The sequence below is a fragment of the Ranitomeya variabilis genome, chromosome 1, assembly GCF_051348905.1.
Source record: "Ranitomeya variabilis isolate aRanVar5 chromosome 1, aRanVar5.hap1, whole genome shotgun sequence".
Taxonomy (NCBI): domain Eukaryota; kingdom Metazoa; phylum Chordata; class Amphibia; order Anura; family Dendrobatidae; genus Ranitomeya; species Ranitomeya variabilis.
This window is the reverse complement of record NC_135232.1, coordinates 426,534,784-426,555,632: the sequence shown is the minus strand read 5'-3', so window position 1 is coordinate 426,555,632 and position 20,849 is coordinate 426,534,784.

Genomic DNA, 20,849 nt, shown 5'->3' with positions numbered 1-20,849 from the left:
AAAGATAAGTCCTGGCTTTGTTTTTGCAGTCCACATGCGGTGGACTTTATAGTTCAGTGAATTGCTATGTTTTTCTTGTCCAGCTTTGTCTGTGTAAGGATTTATTCAGCCAAGCTGGAAGCTCTGGAGTCGCAGAGTTACCCTCCATGCCTTTAGTTAGGTGTGGAGATTTTTGTATTCTCTGTGGTGGATTTTTGTAGTATTTTAATACTGACTGCACAGTACTCTGTCCTGTCTTTTCTTTCTAGGTAGCGTGGCCTCCTTTGCTAAATTCTGTTTTCAGTCTGCGTTTGTAATTTCTCTCTCCTCTCACAGTCAATATTTATGGGGGGCTGTCTTTCCTTTGGGGATTTTCTCTGAGGCAAGATAGTTTTCCTGTATCTTTCTTTAGGGGTAATTAGTCCTCCGGCTGTGACGAGGTGTCGAGGGAGTGACAGGAACATCCCACGGCTACTTATAGTTGCGGTGTTAAGTTCAGGGTCTGCGGTCAGTATAGAGGCCACCTACTCCAGAGCTCGTCCATGCTGCTCCTAGGCCACCAGATCATAACAGTACAACTGGCCAACAATGAGTTAACCGCATCTCAAAAGAAGGGAAAGAAAGTGCTGAGCCATTTTTTTTTCTGTACTCTGTTGTGTTTTTTTTTTGTTTCCCTCTTCACCTCTGGGTGGCTCAAGAGTTAGGCGCTGACATGGATGTTCAGGGACTTGCTTCTTGGGTGGATCAACTTGCTGCTAGAGTACAGGGTATTTCTGATTATATCGTGCAGACTCCTGTTTTAGAGCCTAGAATTCCTACCCCCGATCTGTTTTTTGGGGACAGGTCCAAATTTTTGACCTTTAAAAATAACTGTAAACTGTTTTTTGCTCTGAAGCCCCGTTCCTCTGGTGATCCCATCCAGCAGGTAAAAATTGTCAATTCTCTGTTGCGTGGCGACCCGCAGGATTGGGCATTTTCCCTGGAATCTGGGAATCCGGCCTTGCTTAATGTAGACACCTTTTTTCAGGCACTTGGGTTATTGTATGATGAACCTAATTCTGTGGATCATGCTGAGAAAACCTTGTTGGCCCTGTGTCAGGGTCAAGAAGTGGCAGAATCATATTGCCAGAAATTTAGAAAATGGTCTGTGCTTACTAAGTGGAATGAGGATGCTTTGGCGGCAATTTTCAGAAAGGGTCTTTCTGAATCTGTTAAAGATGTTATGGTGGGCTTCCCCACGCCTGCAGGTCTGAGTGATTCTATGTCTCTGGCCATTCAAATTGATTGGCGCTTGCGTGAGCGCAGAGTTGTGCACACTATGGCATTGTCTTCCGAGCGGAGTCCTGAGCCTATGCAGTGTGATAGGATTGTGTCTACAGCTGAACGCCAAGGATTCAGACATCAGAATAGGTTGTGCTTTTACTGCGGCGATTCTGCTCATGTTATTTCTGATTGCCCTAAGCGTGCCAAGAGAATCGCTAATTCCGTTACCATCAGTACTGTACAACCTAAATTTCTGTTATCTGTGACCCTGATCTGCTCATTATCGTCATTCTCTGTCATGGCATTTGTGGATTCATGCGCCGCTTTAAATTTGATGGACTTAGAATTTGCCAGACGTTGTGGTTTTCCCTTACAGCCTTTGCGGAGTCCTATCCCTTTGAGGGGTATTGATGCTACACCATTGGCTAAAAATAAACCTCAGTTTTGGACACAGTTAACCATGTGCATGGTGCCAGCCCATCAGGAAGATTGTTGTTTCCTGGTGTTGCATAATTTGCATGATGCTATTGTGCTGGGGTTTCCATGGTTACAGGTACATAATCCGGTGTTGGATTGGAAATCTATGTCTGTGACTAGTTGGGGTTGTCAGGGGGTTCATGATGACGTTCCTCTGATGTCAATTTCCTCCTCCCCCTGTTCTGAAATTCCTGAGTTTTTGTCAGATTTCCAGGATGTTTTCGATGAGCCCAAGTCCAGTTCCCTTCCACCGCATAGGGACTGTGATTGTGCTATTGACTTGATTCCAGGCTGTAAGTTTCCTAAGGGCCGACTTTTCAACCTGTCTGTGCCTGAACATGCCGCCATGTGGAGCTATGTAAAGGAGTCTTTGGAGAAAGGGCATATTCGGCCATCTTCTTCTCCATTGGGAGCAGGTTTTTTTTTTGTTGCCAAGAAGGATGGCTCCTTGAGACCCTGTATTGATTATCGCCTCTTGAATAAGATCACGGTCAAATTCCAATACCCTTTGCCTTTGCTTTCTGATTTGTTTGCCAGGATTAAGGGGGCTAGTTGGTTTACTAAGATTGACCTTCGAGGGGCATATAATCTTGTTCGTATTAAGCAGGGTGACGAATGGAAAACTGCGATTAATACGCCCGAGGGCCATTTTGAATATCTTGTGATGCCATTCGGACTCTCTAATGCTCCATCTGTGTTTCAGTCCTTCATGCATGATATTTTTCGGAATTATCTTGATAAATTCATGATTGTATATTTGGATGATATTTTGATTTTTTCAGATGATTGGGAGTCTCATGTGAAACAAGTCAGGATGGTATTTCAGGTCCTTCGTGATAATGCCTTGTTTGTGAAGGGGTCTAAGTGCCTCTTTGGAGTACAGAAGGTTTCTTTTTTGGGCTTCATTTTTTCTCCATCATCTATAGAAATGGATCCGGTTAAGGTTCAGGCCATTCATGATTGGATCCAGCCCACATCCGTGAAGAGCCTTCAGAAATTTTTGGGCTTTGCTAATTTTTATCGCCGTTTCATTGCCAACTTCTCCAGTGTGGTTAAACCCCTGACCGATTTGACAAGGAAGGGCGCTGATATAGCTAATTGGCCCTCTGAGGCTGTTTCTGCCTTTCAGGAGCTTAAGCGCCGATTTACTTCTGCCCCTGTGTTGCGTCAGCCGGATGTTTCTCTTCCTTTTCAGGTTGAGGTTGACGCTTCTGAGATTGGGGAAGGGGCCGTTTTGTCTCAGAGGAATTCTGATGGTTCCTTGATGAAACCGTGTGCCTAGGGTTGAGCGAAACGGGACGGCCATTTTCAGAAGTCGACGACTTTTGGCAAAGTCGGGTTTCATGAAACCCGACCCCTGTGTGGGGTCGGCCATGAGGTCGGCGATCTTCTGAATCTGGTATCGGAATTCCGATACCGAGTTCCGATATGTTTGCGATATCGGGAATCGGTATCAGAATCCATATTTAAGTGTAAAATAAAGAATCAAAATAAAAAATATTGATATACTCACCCTCGGACGTGCCCTGGTACTAACCGGCAGGCTTCCTTCCTAAGAATGAGCGCGTGAATGACCTGCGGTGACGTCGCGGCTTGTGATTGGTTGCGAGCGGTCACATGGACAAGCCGCGACGTCATCTAAGGTCCTTCACGCGCTCATTCTTAGGAAGGAAGGCTGCCGGAAAGAAGCAGGGTGCGTCCGAGGGTGAGTATATACCTAATAGGAATATACTCACCCTCAGACGCGCCCTGCTTCTTTCCGGCAACCTTCCTTCCTAAGAATGAGCGCGTGAAGGACCTTAGATGACGTCGCGGCTTGTCCATGTGACCGCTCGCGACCAATCACAAGCCGCGACGTCACCGCAGGTCATTCACGCGGTCATTCTTAGGAACGGAAGATGCCAGTTACTACCAGGGCGCGTCAGAGGGTGAGTATATCAATATTTTTTATTTTGATTCTTTATTTTACACATTACTATGGATCCCAGGGCCTGAAGGAGAGTTTCCCCTCCTTCAGACCCTGGGAACCATAGTATCCCATTGCACTGCATTGGGTTTCGTGTTTCGGCCGACCCCAACTTTTTTATAGGATCGGCCGATTTCACTCGACCCGACTTTTGAGAGTCGGGTTTCGTGAAACCCGACCCCATCCTATAAAAATAAAAGTCGCTCAACCCTACGTGTGCCTTCTTTTCTCAAACGTTTTCGCCTGCGGAACGCAATTATGATGTCGGCAATCATGAGTTGTTGGCTATGAAGTGGGCATTTGAGGAGTGGCGACATTGGCTTGAGGGGGCCAAGCACCGTATTGTGGTCTTGACCGATCATAAGAATCTGATTTACCTCGAGTCTGCCAAACGGCTGAATCCTAGACAGGCCCAATGGTCCCTGTTTTTCTCCCATTTTGATTTTGTTGTCTCGTATCTTCCGGGTTCTAAGAATGTTAAGGCTGATGCCCTCTCTAGGAGTTTTTTGCCTGATTCCCCTGGGATTCTTGAGCCGGTTGGTATTCTGAAGGAGGGGGTGATTCTTTCTGCCATCTCCCCTGATTTGCAATGGGTTCTTCAGGAGTTTCAGGCTGATAAACCTGATCGCTGTCCAGCGGGGAAACTGTTTGTTCCTGACAGATGGACTAGTAAAGTGATTCTGAGGTTCACTGTTCTGTGTTGGCTGGCCATCCTGGGATTTTCGGTACCAGAGATTTGGTTAGTAGGTCCTTTTGGTGGCTTTCTTTGTCACGGGATGTGCGTTCTTTTGTGCAGTCCTGTGGGACTTGTGCGCGGGCCAAACCTTGCTGCTCCCGCGCCAGTGGGTTGCTTTTGCCTTTGCCGGTCCCTGAGAGGCCTTGGACGCATATTTCTATGGATTTTATTTCGGATCTTCCTGTTTCCCAGAGGATGTCTGTTATCTGGGTGGTCTGTGACCGGTTTTCTAAGATGGTTCATTTGGTACCTTTGCCTAAATTGCCTTCCTCTTCTGAGTTGGTTCCGTTGTTTTTTCAGCATGTGGTTCGTTTGCATGGCATTCCGGAGAATATTGTGTCCGATAGAGGTTCCCAGTTTGTTTCTAGGTTTTGGCGGTCCTTTTGTGCTAAGCTGGGCATTGATTTGTCTTTTTCTTCCGCATTTCATCCTCAGACAAACGGCCAAACCGAGCGAACTAACCAGACTTTGGAAACTTATTTGAGATGCTTTGTGTCTGCCGATCAGGATTATTGGGTGGCTTTCTTGCCATTGGCCGAGTTTGCCCTTAATAATCAGGCTAGTTCTGCTACCTTGGTTTCACCATTCTTTTGTAATTCTGGGTTTCATCCTCATTGTTCTTCAGGGCAGGTTGAGTCTTCTGATTGTCCTGGGGTGGACTCTGTGGTTGACAGGTTGCAGCAGATTTGGGCTCATGTTGTGGACAATTTGGTGTTGTCTCAGGAGGAGGCTCAGCGTTTTGCCAACCGTCGTCGGCGTGTGGGTTCCCGGCTTCGGGTTGGGGATTTGGTCTGGTTGTCTTCTCGTCATGTTCCTATGAAGGTTTCTTCCCCGAAGTTCATGCCTCGGTTTATTGGTCCTTATAGGATTTCTGAGATTATCAATCCAGTGTCTTTTTGTTTGGCCCTTCCAGCCTCTTTTTCCATCCATAATGTTTTTCATAGATCTTTGTTGCGGAAATATGTGGTGCCCATGGTTCCCTCTGTTGATCCTCCTGCCCCGGTGTTGATTGATGGGGAGTTGGAGTATGTTGTGGAGAAGATCTTGGATTCTCATTTTTCAAGACGGAGGCTTCAGTATCTTGTCAAGTGGAAGGGTTATGGCCAGGAGGATAATTCTTGGGTTGTTGCCTCCGATGTTCATGCTGACGATTTGGTTCGTGCCTTCCATTTGGCTCGTCCGGATCGGCCTGGGGGCTCTGGTGAGGGTTCGGTGACCCCTCCTCAAGGGGGGGTACTGTTGTGAATTCTGTTGTGGGTTCTGCTCTTGGGCTCCCTGAGGTGGTTATAAGTGGTAGTGCTGCTGTTTGTCCTTCACAGCAGTCATCAGGTGCTTCCACTTTGGACGGGGCTATTTAGTCTGGCTTCATCCTTTAGTGAGTGCCAGTTGTCCATTGTTTTCTTGAGGATTCACATCTCTGCTTGGTTTCTCCTGCTGGATTGTCCAAATCATCAAAGATAAGTCCTGGCTTTGTTTTTGCAGTCCACATGCGGTGGACTTTATAGATCAGTGAATTGCTATGTTTTTCTTGTCCAGCTTTGTCTGTGTAAGGATTTATTCTGCCAAGCTGGAAGCTCTGGAGTCGCAGAGTTACCCTCCATGCCTTTAGTTAGGTGTGGAGATTTTTGAATTCTCTGTGGTGGATTTTTGTAGTATTTTAATACTGACCGCACAGTACTCTGTCCTGTCTTTTCTTTCTAGGTAGCGTGGCCTCCTTTGCTAAATTCTGTTTTCAGTCCGCGTTTGTAATTTCCCTCTCCTCTCACAGTCAATATTTGTGGGGGGCTGTCTTTCCTTTGGGGATTTTCTCTGAGGCAAGATAGTTTTCCTGTATCTTTCTTTAGGGGTAATTAGTCCTCCGGCTGTGACAAGGTGTCGAGGGAGTGACAGGAACATCCCACGGCTACTTATAGTTGCGGTGTTAAGTTCAGGGTCTGCGGTCAGTATAGAGGCCACCTACTCCAGAGCTCGTCCATGCTGCTCCTAGGCCACCAGATCATAACAGTTATGAGCTTTAGCCACTCAGTGGTCTTGTCTGCTTGTGGTCAGGGTCCGGCTGAAATAAGCCACTATAATACCGGCACCTCCGGTGAGGAGTTTGTATGGTGAATTCAGGGCTGGCGTAAAGCCATTAGAATCCATTAGAATTAGAATAAAGGTTAGACAGCTGTGTTTTCCTGTGACGCTAACAGGGCACAGCGTTTTCCCTTCTGTTCCACTCTGTGAAGTAACAGAGTTCGCTTCTACCGTTTGTGTGCTTGCTACTCCCTGACCACTGTTTGCTTTTTCTCGGTTAGACAGCTGTGTTTCCCTGTGACGCTAACAGGGCACAGCGTTTTCCCTTCTGTTCGACTCTGTGAAGTAACAGAGTTCGCTTCTACCGTTTGTGTGCTTGCTACTCCCTGACCACTGATTGCTTTTGCTCGGTTAGACAGCTGTGTTTCCCTGTGATGCTAACAGGGCACAGCGTTTTCCCTTCTGTTCGACTCTGTGAAGTAACAGAGTTCGCTTCTACCATTTGTGTGCTTGCTACTACCTGACCACTGATTGCTTTTGCTCGGTTAGATAGCTGTGTTTCCCTGTGACGCTAACAGGGCACAGCATTTTCCCTTCTGTTCGACTCTGTGAAGTAACAGAGTTCGCTTCTACCGCCATATTTTGCCACCATTTGCTAGCAGCAGGTTAGTCTCCTGCACAGTGGACCCTGGGCTGCGAACGCACCAAAAACACCTAACACCATGACACTTGGTCCAGTGAGAGCTTCAGACTGGAGGCAATAGATAATTGTTTGAATGCAGATAACTGAATAACTTTAACTAATAAATAATTTTTGTCAGGCAGGGTGCCTTGAGCATCAAGGAACCTGCTGATCTCCTGGGATCTTCATACTAAATATTTAGTGTTTTTTAGTCTTTCTAAGGAATGGTATTGATATAAGAGATGACAGTCTCTACAGTGCTGGGAGAACAGGAAAATAAACATAAGAATGGCAAAATATTATGTTATTCTACTTGTTTGTGGAGGAAACACATTGGGAACCTACCTGTTTTAAAACCAAAATGCTACATTGTAAAATATTTGCTAAGAAATAAATTGTTCTTCTTCCAGTTTACCTTCCACAATCAATAGAAGAGACTATACAGTCAATCCATATTATATGGTGCCCAGATTTATACTGTATCTCGGATTTCGCTTTATTAGACCCTGAATCTTCAGCTATACTTCAAATGCTTCATCATATCACTCATTCTGTGGTGCCAAGAGAGTTATTTTAAAAGTAAGATGTTTTACTCCATCTGCACGGTGAGAGTGATATTAAGGGAAGGAAGGCATGAACAAGCATTATCTTACTAGTTAGAAGCTGATGACCTAGTTTACTGACATTGATAAATTTCCTGAACGAGTTCTTACTTTTAAAAGTTCACATTTAGAATTGCTGCTGGATTCTGCTGATCATTATGTAATCTAAAAATCAAATGATTATGCAGCTCAGTTAACCAAAACCAAGCTGTTTTAAACGCCAGTCAGCTTCCACATGAGAGAGAGCTTGCTATGAAAGCATTAAATTATTCATATAAGAGAGGTAGACTGCAGATCTCCAGGCCTCTAAGATATCTTTCTTTTTGAGCATTTTTTTTGTAGTCTTAGAAATAAATACATATATTCTGATCTTTTACCATTGATTGTTAACGATGTTCTATATTTTAAAATATCAAGGATTGATAAAACCTTTCATTTTCCAGGACAAAAGTCTAAGCCACCTACAACATTTTACTATTTACCCTTATATAACAATAATATATTTGGGCGCATTGTACACAGATTTTCATCACTTGCTACAGTCCCTATAGTGTATAATGAACAGCGCTCCATCCAGGTGTAAAAGTCTTCAAGATAAACTTTATTAAGCCATGGTTCAATAGCGACGTTTCGACCACAACATGGTCTTTGTCACTTGCTACAGTCCCTGTCCTTAATTGGGCTCACAATTTATTGTTCTCTCTGGCAAATGGGTACTGTGGCCAATTTCTGTATGTTTTTAGATCGTGTGAGGAAAATGGAGAATCAGGTAGGAAGCCCATGCAAATATAGGAAGAGCATAAATACCTATCGTTAATGTTGTCTTCTGTCAGATTGAAAGCCATGATAACATGATGCCAACTGTTGAATCACTATACTGACCTAATATTGGTAAGGTCTTACAATATTTCCATGATCTGGATTTTTCCTTATGGAGGAAAAACAGCGAAATGCTAACTTAAAATATTTGTCAGTTCAAAGGGATTTAATTTGTATGAGAAAATATATAGTTTTCTATAATAACACCAACAAACTGGAAGACAGAAACAAATAACAGTGTTTAAGTCACAGAGAACAAACAGTAATTTATATGGTTGTTATATGTCAGAATTCCAGCACCAGCTGCTACACTTTGATTTAAACCTACTGAAGGAAGTTCATAAAACAACTCCAGATGTGTGTCATCTAGTCACAGAAGATAAAATATGATTTCTGGTTCTCTGGTTTATCAACGTTAAATGGTCATGACAATAAGATGAAACAAAGACCATGTTATGTTCATAAGAAGGTAATACTGTTAATAGTATTGTGCATTTGCCAATTTCAGATGGAACAGTAACGCATTACTTTTTCATACAGTGCCCCTGAATAAACGTACACTACTGTAGACACTGATCACTGACTACACATATAGTCTATAGAAATCTCAACACAAAGAGTGCCCTCTGAAAATGTTTGTAAAGCCCCTATAAATAATGTATGTGAATGTAAGAGTGCTGCGCCTTAAGTGTCTCTTAAAAATATTAGTGAAACACATAATTCCCTTTGATGATAATAGCGCAGCCAATGCCGCCTTAGGCCATGTTCATACATTGAGTATTTGGTCAGTATGTTGCATCAGTATTTGTAAGTCAAAACCAGGAGTGGGTGACAAATACAGAAGTGATGACGTGTTTCTGTTATACTTTTCCTCTAATTGTTCCACTTTTTGATTTTGGCTTAAAAATACTGATATCAAATACTGACCAAATACTGAGCATGAGAACATGGCCTTATAAAAAAAAATGTGTGGAAAGAAGCAAGCTCCATAAAATGATGCAGATGATGTCACCTGCGTTACACAAAATGTTTCTAAGGTGGGTATGGAGACCAGTGGGACAACCTTGCATATGATATCATACAGTGTTCAATTGTTTTCACATTGTCAGACATAAAACCGGTTGTAATGTCTGTCTGAGGCCACAGGCTCAAAAGGCTACCTCGGACAGACTTAGCCTGAGCCACAACATCTGGCAGATTCCATAGAAATCCCAATATCCTTTTAGCCCCTGTTCAGGTATCTGGTTTTACAAGCAGACTCAATGGAATGCTACCACGGAGGGCTGCCGTCCAGAGGCAGGAATGGTCACCAAGCAAGGTTAGTGCAGAGAAGTCATGTCAAGGACAAAATCAGGATCTGTAAGAATAGTCAAAAATGTAAGCCAAGGTCAAAACAGGAAAACACTAAAGACAAACAAGAGCAGAAGACATAAACCTAGTCAGGGAAGCATAAAGCTATGTCTGGCAGCTTACAGCAGCTCTTGCAAGGAGGAAGACCAGGCTGTGGGTACCTGTTCAATACCGGGTCCGGAATTTCCCAGGTTGCATCCACTGTTGCAGAGGGGAAGGAAATGGGAGCCAGATAGGACCCATGACCTGGAAAGAAGGGGTGTGGTAAGCAGGGGGATGAGAGAGAGTGTAGCAAGGGAAAAGTCAGAGAGTTCCCGCCAGAGGAAGGAGAAGGCAGGGGCCAACTGCGCTCTGCAAAGTGAGGTGAAGCATGGAACAGAGACTCGGGAGGGGTTCAGTGAGAGCTCCCGAGTAGCAGTGAGTGCGCAGAGAGTCGGGCACTGAGCGAAGCAGAGTGGCACGAGTGCACTGAGGAACGAGCACCAGAAGCAGTATCATGGGGTGCATATCCAGCTATCAGCAGGTGTGCCACGGAGCACACACTGAGTAGAGACTTGTGCAGAGTTTCACACTTCAGTTCTGCAGATTAATGGACTAGGGGCTCAATGGGCAAAACCGGTGACCACCCGTTGATGCCAGAAGCGGGACCGTGTGTTGAGCTGGGAAGCCTGAACATGCAGTGTAGGCCTCCGTCGGCATTCCATCACCCATTGAACCCAATGCGACTAAAGGACCACGGAGTCACTATAAGTTGAATTTGATAGCAAGACTGTTGTGTTGTATCACAATTATACTGTTTTCACCTGCTTTCTCTCTCCCTGTTACCTCTCTGTTATCCCTCTGTTATCTCCTTCTGAGGAGTTTATTGCTGTAAATTAAACTGCACTCTTGTTAACCCTTGCTCTGCATCCCTGCATTACTGAATCCTTGTACCTGCTTACACTCTCCTATTGGATGGACCAGGGAGCTGATAACTTCAGCAACACTCAAAATGTTGCCTGGACAGCACTTCAGATCAAAGCCACTCCTAACTTGCCTGGAAAGAACCTTCTATCCAGAGCTTCTGGTTCTGACATCTCCTATATCACAACGCCTCCCGCAGTCATCAGCACCACCTGCAGATTGAATACAGTGGTGCCTGACGACAGAAGCAGAAGTTGCAGGAGCTCGTTCTGTTGGAGATGTGACATCTGTTGAATTTTAAAGACAGTTAAATTAAATAACAGTGCCTTGAAAAAGTGTTCATGCCCCGTGAACTATTCCACATTTTACTATGTTACACCCACAAATTTAAATGTATTTTTATTGGGATTTTCTGTTATATACCAACACAAAGTTACAAGTTTGTGAAGTATAAGGGAAATGATAAATGGTTCTCTAATTATTTTAAAAATATAAATCTAAAAATTGTGATATGAATTTGTATTCAGTTCCCTGTAGTATGATACCCCCGAATAAGAGCCTGAGTGACCTTTTGCCTCCACATGTCACATAATTTGAAAATTGAGTCCTATGTACAATTTATCAGTGTAACTACAGTTCTGTGATGGCCTCAGATGTTTTCTTGAGAATTAGGGATCAAACAGCAACACAAAAATCAAGGAACATACCAGACAGGTCAGAGCTAAAGTTCTACAGAAGAGTAAAGCAGGGTTAGGTTATCAAAAAATAGCCGAAACCCTGAACATCTCATGGAGCACTGTTCCATTCATCATCCAAAAATGAAAGGCGTAAAGCACAAGTGCAAGCCTACAAAGACATGGCCATCCACCTACACTGACATCCCAAGCAAGGTGAGCGTGAGTTGGAGAAGCAGCCAAGAGACCATGGTCATTATGAACAAGATGCACAGATCCACAGCTCAGCTTTGTTAATAAGATGGATAGAGCTAAATACAAGGCAGTCATGGAGAAAAACCTGTTAGAGACTGCATAAGACTTGAGATTGAGGCGTAGGTTAAACTTCCAGCAGAGCAATGACCCTAAAGATATTGCCACAGCTACAATGGAATGGTTTAGATCAAAGCAAATTTATGAGTTTGAATGGCCCAGTCAAAATCTAGACCTAAGTTCCTTTGAGAATCTGTAGCATAACTTGAAAATTGTTGTTCACAGATGATCTCCTCTGTGGATGTAGTTTAGCGAAAATCTTTCTGTCTCTTCACGTAATTCCAGACAGACTAGATGATTAGGGGCTCACCTGATTAGGTGGATTCTCTAAGTCACAGGTCAAAATGATCAACAGGGACTGAAGGTGAAAGAATGCCACAATGGGGAGGAATTGTTGACTAGCATGTGGAACAGAGAGGACTAGGACTGCAAACACACTAGCAGTATAGAGTACAATGGAAGTCACAGAGCCAGGAGTGACACACCTATAAATTCAAAATGCAGAGACAGTTCAGGAATTGAGGCAATCTTTGCAATATGAACAAGCCTAGGATAAGTTTTCTAGGCTCACAGCAGATGAAGGGTTAATAGTCAAACAAATGGATAGGAACTGGCCGCAGTGATTAACAGGCAAGCATTAATATAGAGGCTATATAGTTTGATGCAGTAGTATTTATACAATGAACAACTCCAGAGATGAGTTTTGTTATGTTTACAGGAGACAAAGGGATAGTGGCAGGTCTGAGCCAGGTGGTAAATGCAGACAGAAGAAACTAACACAAGTTTGCTGAGAAGATTGCTAGCAGGGAGAACTGGTGAGATAAAACTACAAGACGCAAGGTAACAGAACAGAAAGCTTAATTAATACTCAGACACAATTGAATGAAAGTTAGAGTCTGCCTTAAATCACTATGGTAATGATGCCACTGAAGTACACACGGCAACTTGTGAAACACAACAGGGAGCACAGTGAAGGGCAGAAGACATAAGGGAAGGGAGCAGAGCCTGAAACTACAGTCACACCAGATGCTTAACAATGCTTTTCAGATCAAGGCTCTGTCGAGCTTATCATCACTTCCATAACTTCTTTTTAATGTTGATGATAGTCCTTAATGACAATGGCTGCATGTTTGAAGTCTTCCTGCTGCAGAGTAAATTTTGAGCCAATCAAATGCCTTCTTGATATTGCATGATAGATAAGTACCTACCTGTTTATTACAGCAATGAAGGCACCATTAATCCTGTCCAAATCCCCAATTCTATTAGCTGAAATACAGCCTTAAGACATGCAACCGCGGGGACTCGAACATATTATTCGAGCATGCTGAAGACAGTTAGCACATGAGCATGTTCAGATAATGCCTTATTCGAGCATGGTCGCTCATCACTAATCTTGATTTATTTAGTATCAAGTTGAAGAAAAACATTCACTTCCATGTATTGGCTGTCAATAAGGTTATTAGTGGCTGTCTGAGATGTCCAGTTGCCCACAAAATTAATAAAGTCACAGTTGACATTAGTGGTCTGGAAACTTTAACTACACAATTGACATCCTCTATAAACAAAGCAAAGTCCCTTGTATTGTATTGTATTTGACCTACTTTCTCCTTTAACGTTCGCTGGGAACTGTGCCAGTTAAAGACTCTGGACACAACTTTATTAATTACGGGTATTGGTCAGTTAACCTGCAGCTTAAGAATCTGTTTCTTTTGTCTATCTGCTAGTAGTTTACTGGGAGCGGAGTTCCTTTACAGGAATAATTTCCTTCTCAACAGGAATGAACGCTTGATGCTTGTTAAAATGATTTATTTCTGCAAATCCAACCATATGCTTAAATGTCACGGGAACAGCTTTTAGCATTTTCAGCGACCGTACTCCCAAGTCACCTGCTAGAATTAATGGGTAAACCTGCAGAGCTCACGAAGACAGGCCTCAGTCATGCCGTAATGATACAACTTTTCTCCTGTACCTAAACAATATCAAAAGATGTCTTAAGTGATATTGCATTTTTAAGTTTTAGACAACCAAGTTATTTACTCTGCTTCAGCCCTGTTAAAATGTGTCCATTAAAAAAAAAAAAACTAAAAAGAAAAAAAAAAGCCTTTGCTTTGTCATGATTAATATAAGGAAATGTTTGAGTTGTGTATCCAGATAGTAGCCTGAAGTTGTGTTATCCTTGAGGAGACCAGCAGATGATGCTGCTGTCACATCATTATTATATATATATATTTTTTTCAGATTTTTTTTTTTTTTATCTGAATTGATAAGGGTGTTGCATTTGAAATAAACATTGAAGAAAATGGGCACTCTAATAGATAAGCAATCGCAGCCTTTGGGTCATATAGCTGTCATTGAATTCTGTAAGTGGAAAAGTCTTCAATATGTAAATGACAAATGTATTGGGTCATACAAAGCCATCTTGTTTCGCTTGTTTTTCACTTTGTGCTTTCTATATATGTAGTTGCGAATCCATTTTTCAAGTAATGTCTATTCACGCTTGTGGGACATTCGTGCAATATACGATAGCGTTTTGCTTTAAGGGTATGTGTCCACGTTCAGGATTGCATCAGGATTTGGTCAGGATTTTTCATCAGTATTTGTAAGCCAAAACTAGGAGTGGGTGATAAATGCAAAAGTGGAGCATATGTTTCTATTATACTTTTCCTCTAATTGTTACACTCCTGGTTTTGGCTTACAAATACTGATGAAAAATCCTGACCAAATCCTGATGCAATCCTGAACGTGGAAACATACCCTAACTGTCTTAGGTACCCTATGCATACTACCTGCTGAAACCTATTTGTCAGTGTCCACATTGCTGACAGCTGCAGACAAAGCAATGTTCAGATCAATGATAACGTGTGCATGTGCATTACAGAGTGACCAGCAATGGTTCCTTAATGCAGTACTGTCAGACATGACCAAATATAACTTCTTGTAGAGAGATAGAAAAATGAACAATTGATTTAAAGCTCTTCTAAAGATAAGCTTTGAGTCTTGAACAATGCGAACCTATGCTGTATAAATAATCCATAAGGTATGTGTATTTCCTTTGCTCAATCCACAAAAAAAAGGAAAATAAGAACTTAGAAAAAACTGAAAAATGGAAGTTAAAAAAGTTGGGAAGTGTTAAAGTTCAAACATCATGTTCTCTATTAAATTATGACTAGGGGTAAAGCCTATGGTAACTATAAATCTCTCTAATGTCAATGTGAGAGAATAATTACCTATTAAAGTAGAACATACTGATAATTACTTAAAGAAGAAGGCATGTGGAGAGAATAATTATTTCTCTGAAAAAAGGGGCAGGATGTAACTTTTTTTGTATTTTATTAAGTGAGTCTGCAGAGCTTTTTTATGCAAATATACAACATTATTAGAATTTGTCATTGCCTACATAGCGCTATCATATTCTACAGCGTTTTACATATATTGTCATCACTGTCCCCATTGGGGCTCACAATCTAATTTCCCAATCAGTATCTCTTTGGCATGTGGGAGGAAACCAGAGAACCCGGAGTAAAACCCGCGCAAGCAAGGACATACAAACTTCTTGCAGATGTTGTCCTTGGTAGGATTTGAAGCCAGGATCCCAGCAGTGCAAAGCAAAAGTGTTAACCACTGAGCCACCTTTACACATATTACATATATTTTCATATAGGCTGAGAGCTTGCAATAAAGTTTCCACAGTGCAAAAATGGCAGATTTTTTGATAGTTAATAACTTGAAGAAAATCCGCTGTGTTTAAGTGCACCAGTAACCAATATAGTGCATAGGATTTTAAGACATGTACGTGCGGAGAAATATATATGCAGCGTAACTGAAATTTGCGGCAGGTTTGAGATCTGCACTGTCAGATCATGCTGCAGATGGTGTGAAATTCATCCTTTGCAATGAAAATGATAAAATATGCGGCTCCCAAGCTCCTTCTTTGCTATATCTGCACCAGTAAATGCCCTAGTGGCTATCACTGTAGCTTCTCCATTGTGGAAGATCTGCATTGGGATTGCTGCGTGGAAATGTAGCCCTAGAGTTACCTGCTTTCACATAAATTGATGTACTTAAAAGGTAACAATTATTGCTTACCATCCTTCAATTGGTTAGCTTCCTTTTAAAGGGTACTGTCACCATTTTTAACTCATTGAATTTTTATCCATTTGCCTTTCTCAGCTTTCAGCTGCAAGTATTGCAAAACACTGCAAGCTGCTCAAGTCAGTTCACTCTTAAGGCCCCGTCACACATAGCGAGATCGCTAGCGAGATCGCTGCTGAGTCACAAGTTTTGTGACGCAACAGCGACCTCAGTAGCGATCTCGCTATGTGTGACACGTACCAGCGATCAGGCCCCTGCTGCGAGATCGCTGGTCGTGTCGGAATGGCCTGGACCATTTTTTGGTCGTTGAGGTCCCGCTGACATCGCTGAATCGGTGTGTGTGACACCGATCCAGCGATGTCTTCACTGGTAACCAGGGTAAACATCGGGTTACTAAGCGCAGGGCCGCGCTTAGTAACCCGATGTTTACCCTGGTTACCAGCGTAAATGTAAAAAAAACCCAAACAGTACATACTCACCATCTGATGTCCGTCAGGTCCCTCGCTGTCTGCTTCCCGCTCTGACTGATTGCCGGCCGTAAAGTGAAAGCACAGCACAGCAGTGACGTCACTGCTGCGCTCTGCTCTCACTGTACGGCCGGATCTCAGTCAGAGCGGGAAGGGACCTGACGGACATCAGATGGTGAGTATGTACTGTTTGTTTTTTTTGGTAACCAGGGTAAACATCGGGTTACTAAGCGCGGCCCTGCGCTTAGTAACCCGATGTTTACCCTGGTTACCCGGGTGCTGCAGGGGGACTTCGGCATCATTGAAGACAGTTTCAACGATGCCGAAGTCGTTCCCCTGATCGTTGGTCACTGGAGAGAGCTGTCTGTGTGACAGCTCCCCAGCGACCACACAGCGACTTACCAACGATCACGGCCAGGTCGTATCGCTGGTCGTGATCGTTGGTAAATCGCTATGTGAGACGGGGCCTTTAATTGTGACAACCGGCTCCCAGTTGGGTCAGACCTCAACCCCTCTCCCTCTTCTCATGAAATCTTATTTAAGCGCAAATCTGATTTGGTTTTGTTACATTTTATAAGATTTGACCTTAGATACGCATTGTGGAGAAGAGACAGAAGATTTAAAGACTGAGATAATAGGAGCCTGAATGAAATAAAGCATTGTATGGTAAATCATTAAAACTGCTAAAATGGTAAAATCAAGGGAGAACAGCAATTCAAGTTGCTCATTAACAAGCTCAATACACCTTTAAGTTTAGACATAAGATTTCAGAACCACTATACGTTTTTAATAACAGCCACTCAAATGCCTTAATGCTATACTATACGGGAAGAGATTACAGCAGGGCCAGGCACATTTTTTTTTAAACATAACTTTTAATTTTCACCTAAAAGGTTATAAACCAATATGTACATACAGACAAGCAAACAATACCATATAAAGTGATAGTGCTCTGTTTAACTCAAAATTAGAAAATGGTTCGGTCTCACCAAAGTTGTTTTCCGCTCTACCACTCAATCACAGGTACCTTATTTACAAAAGGAAGGAAGGATTATTATCCCCCATGCTTCACAGTAGGGGATAAAAAGAAACAAAGGGAGAGTTATTATATCTTAATACTCCATGTCATGCCCCTGCATTGCTCCCGCCCTAAAAATGGCAGTCCCCTAGTATGGTCCTATATAAATGTTACTCATAAGGATTGTATAGCCTCCCAACGCATTTCTTCCTCCATTCTGGGGGTTCATCGGTGGGGGGAATAGATTTAACATCCAGGTGATACAGATAGCAGAATCACACGAGACTCCTTTTGCCCATTTTTACATGTAGGTGCTCCAGCACTACTCGAAGCTGGATCGCTTACAGCTCAGACACCTGGAAATCGGGCTCCAGGAAACAGGTGAAGGCAGTCCCCCAGCCTCCCAAGGAAGGATAAGGAGCAGCAGATGCCTGAGGAGGATTACTTTATTACCCTCATTACCATTTTTTCCTGGCTTTGCACTTTGTGCAAAGCCTTTGTGAGTGTGAGAGTACATCCACCACACTTTCAAAATATTTATATTTCAAATTTTTTTCTGGTTTGAATTTTTCATTTGTGGAGTAATACGTGATTTGTATTACTTTACGGTGGTATCGAAAAATAAAAAATAACCTTCAAAAACTTTTTATGGATTCAATTATTCATCCAGTTTAACACTGTTATTATATTACGGTGGTATGTAAATCTACAAAAAAGCTTTTAATTTTTTTATGGATTCAGTTAGTCATCTACTTCAGGCCCAGGGTCCCTCTCTTAAACTCTGGTAAGCACTATTCCCATGTGTGACCTTTTCTGACTATGCAGTCTACTTTCTCTTATGCTGTCATGATCATTTGGGATGGTCTGTGCCAGGGTCTAATTTTTGACAAACCTGCATCTTGTATACTCTACTGCGGGATGCATAGATAATGTTAAAGTACGGTAATATTATACTTCAGAGTGGTGAACCAGGTGTTTCTGTCTATTCTTTTATCTCATGACTTTATATTGCTACATTAATGCTTTTAATACCTTTCTAATAAAATTCATATTTTTATTACTGATGAGCGAATATACTCGTTACTCGAGATTTCTCGAGCATGCTAGGGTGTCCGACGAGTATTTTTTAGTGCTCGGAGATTTAGTTTTCATCGCCGCAGCTGAATGATTTACATCTGTTAGCCAGCATAAGTACATCTGGAGATTCCCTAGCAACCAGGAATCCCCCACATCTACTTATGCTGGCTAACAGATGTAAATCATTCAGCTGCGGCAAGAAAAACTAAATCTCCGAGCACTAAAAAATACTCGGAGGACCCCCGAGCATGCTCGAGAAATCTCCAGTAACGAGTATATTCGCTCATCAGTAATTTTTATTATATTTCATCTGATTACTGTTTATTCTCCTATTTTTACACAGTTTAACATGATTTGTGTAAAATTACAGTGGGCTAAAATTTTTAAAAACCGCTTTAATATTGTCATATAAACAATAAAATCCTGCTTTGTGTTACATTTTGTTTTATTTGAAATAAAAATAACAAAATTGGCCTGCTAGAGATGTATAAGTTTGGTTGTTCAAAAATCAACTATTGTCATATATACTGTACAACGTGCTTTGAAATTTTGTTGGTTTGAAATAAAAAACAAAATTGGCCTGCTACAGGTGTAGAAATTTGGTTGTTCAAAAACTGACTATTTTCACATATACTCTACTACTTGGTTTGTGTGAAATTTCATTGGTTTGAAATAAAAAAACAAATTAGGCTGCTACAGGTGTAGAAATTTGATTGTTCAAAAATTGACTATTGTCATACTGTAGATACCCTAGAACTTGGTTTGCATGAAATAAAAAACTAAAATTGTCCTCCTATAGATGTACAAATTTAGTCCCTCGGTGCTCAGTCCCCAGCCGCCACTATTTTTCCTGTTGTGGCGTCCCCACCTTGTACCAGCTTGTGTCCAGGAATATCACCTTTACCAGGGCAGTTACAGGGATTACCCACTTAATGCCCAACACATGGACAAACGCTTGTGGCCAGAGAAACTGCATTTCTCTGACGGCACATGTGCTACCTGATGCTGAGGATTGCTGGCCCTACTTCAATCAGGGCTTCCAACACCTCTCAACTTGGTGGTTCAGTGGTTTGTGGAAACTTACCCATATTTGCCACAGCTTCTAGTCAAGGTATGCCAAGTTTGCACCCATTTCCACAAGTCGGCTACAGCTTCCATCGCTCTGGTGGTGCTGCAGCAGCTCATGTAAGTGCTAGCTCACCGACTGGTGTGCCACGTGACCACGCATTGGAACTCCACATGACACATGCTGGCAAGACTTTGTGAGCAGCAGCAAACAGTTGTGGAATACCAGCTTCAATACGCCCATTGGTATTCTGGTCAAACTTCACTCATAACAACTGAAATGTGGCCATGGATGTCTGACATTTGTGTGATTCCTCACAAATTTGGTGAGCGGCGATGACGCCATTATCAGTGCAATGATACTGTTTCTGTGTCTACTTAAACAGCCACTGTTGACAATTAAATATAAAGCTTTGCATGCTGATCTGGTGGAGATGGAGGAAGACATGAGACAGCGAAATACTACCCAGCCTCATCTCATCTGTTCAATGCAGATTAGGTAACAATGAGTAGGTGGAGGCTGAAGAAAAGGAGGAGGAACAGGAGCTGACAAAAGAGGCTAGTACCAACACAAGCTTAGCCCCTTCTCTCCTACATGGATGAGCTGAGGAGGGAAAAGAGGAAGAAATGGAGTAGGAGGAGATGGAGAGTAGTCATCATGGTAAAGACAGGGAGGGAAGTGTTGGCTATAAGGACATTGGCACACACAGTACAGACCTAAGGTTGGACACACCTTCTCATTTAAAGATTTTTCGGTATTTTCATGACTATGAAAATTGTACATTCACACTGAAGTCATCAAAATTATGAATTAACACATGTGGAATTATATACTTAACAAAAAAGAGTGAAACAACTGAAATTATGTCTTATATTCTAGGTTCTTCAAAGTAGCCACCTTTTGCTTTGATGACTACTTTGCACACTCTTGGCATTCTCTTGATGAGCTGAAAGAGGTAGTCACCAGGAATGGTTTTCACTTCACAGGTGTGCCCTGTCAGGTTTAATAAGTGGGATGTCTTGCCTTATAAATGGTGTTGGGACCATCAGTTGTGTTGTGCAGAAGTCTGGTGGATACACAGCTGATAGTCCTACTGAATAGACTGTTAGAATTTGTATTATGGCAAGAAAAAAGTAGCTAAGTAAAGAAAAATGAGTGGCCATCAGTATTTTAAGAAATGAAGGTCAGTCAGTTTGAAAAATTGGGAAAACTTTGAAAGTGTCCCCAAGTGCAGTGGCAAAAACCATCAAGCGCTACAAAGAAACTGGCTCACATGAGGACGACCCCAGGAAAGGAAGACCAAGAGTCACCTCTGCTACTGAGGATAAGTTTACACGAGTTACCAGCCTC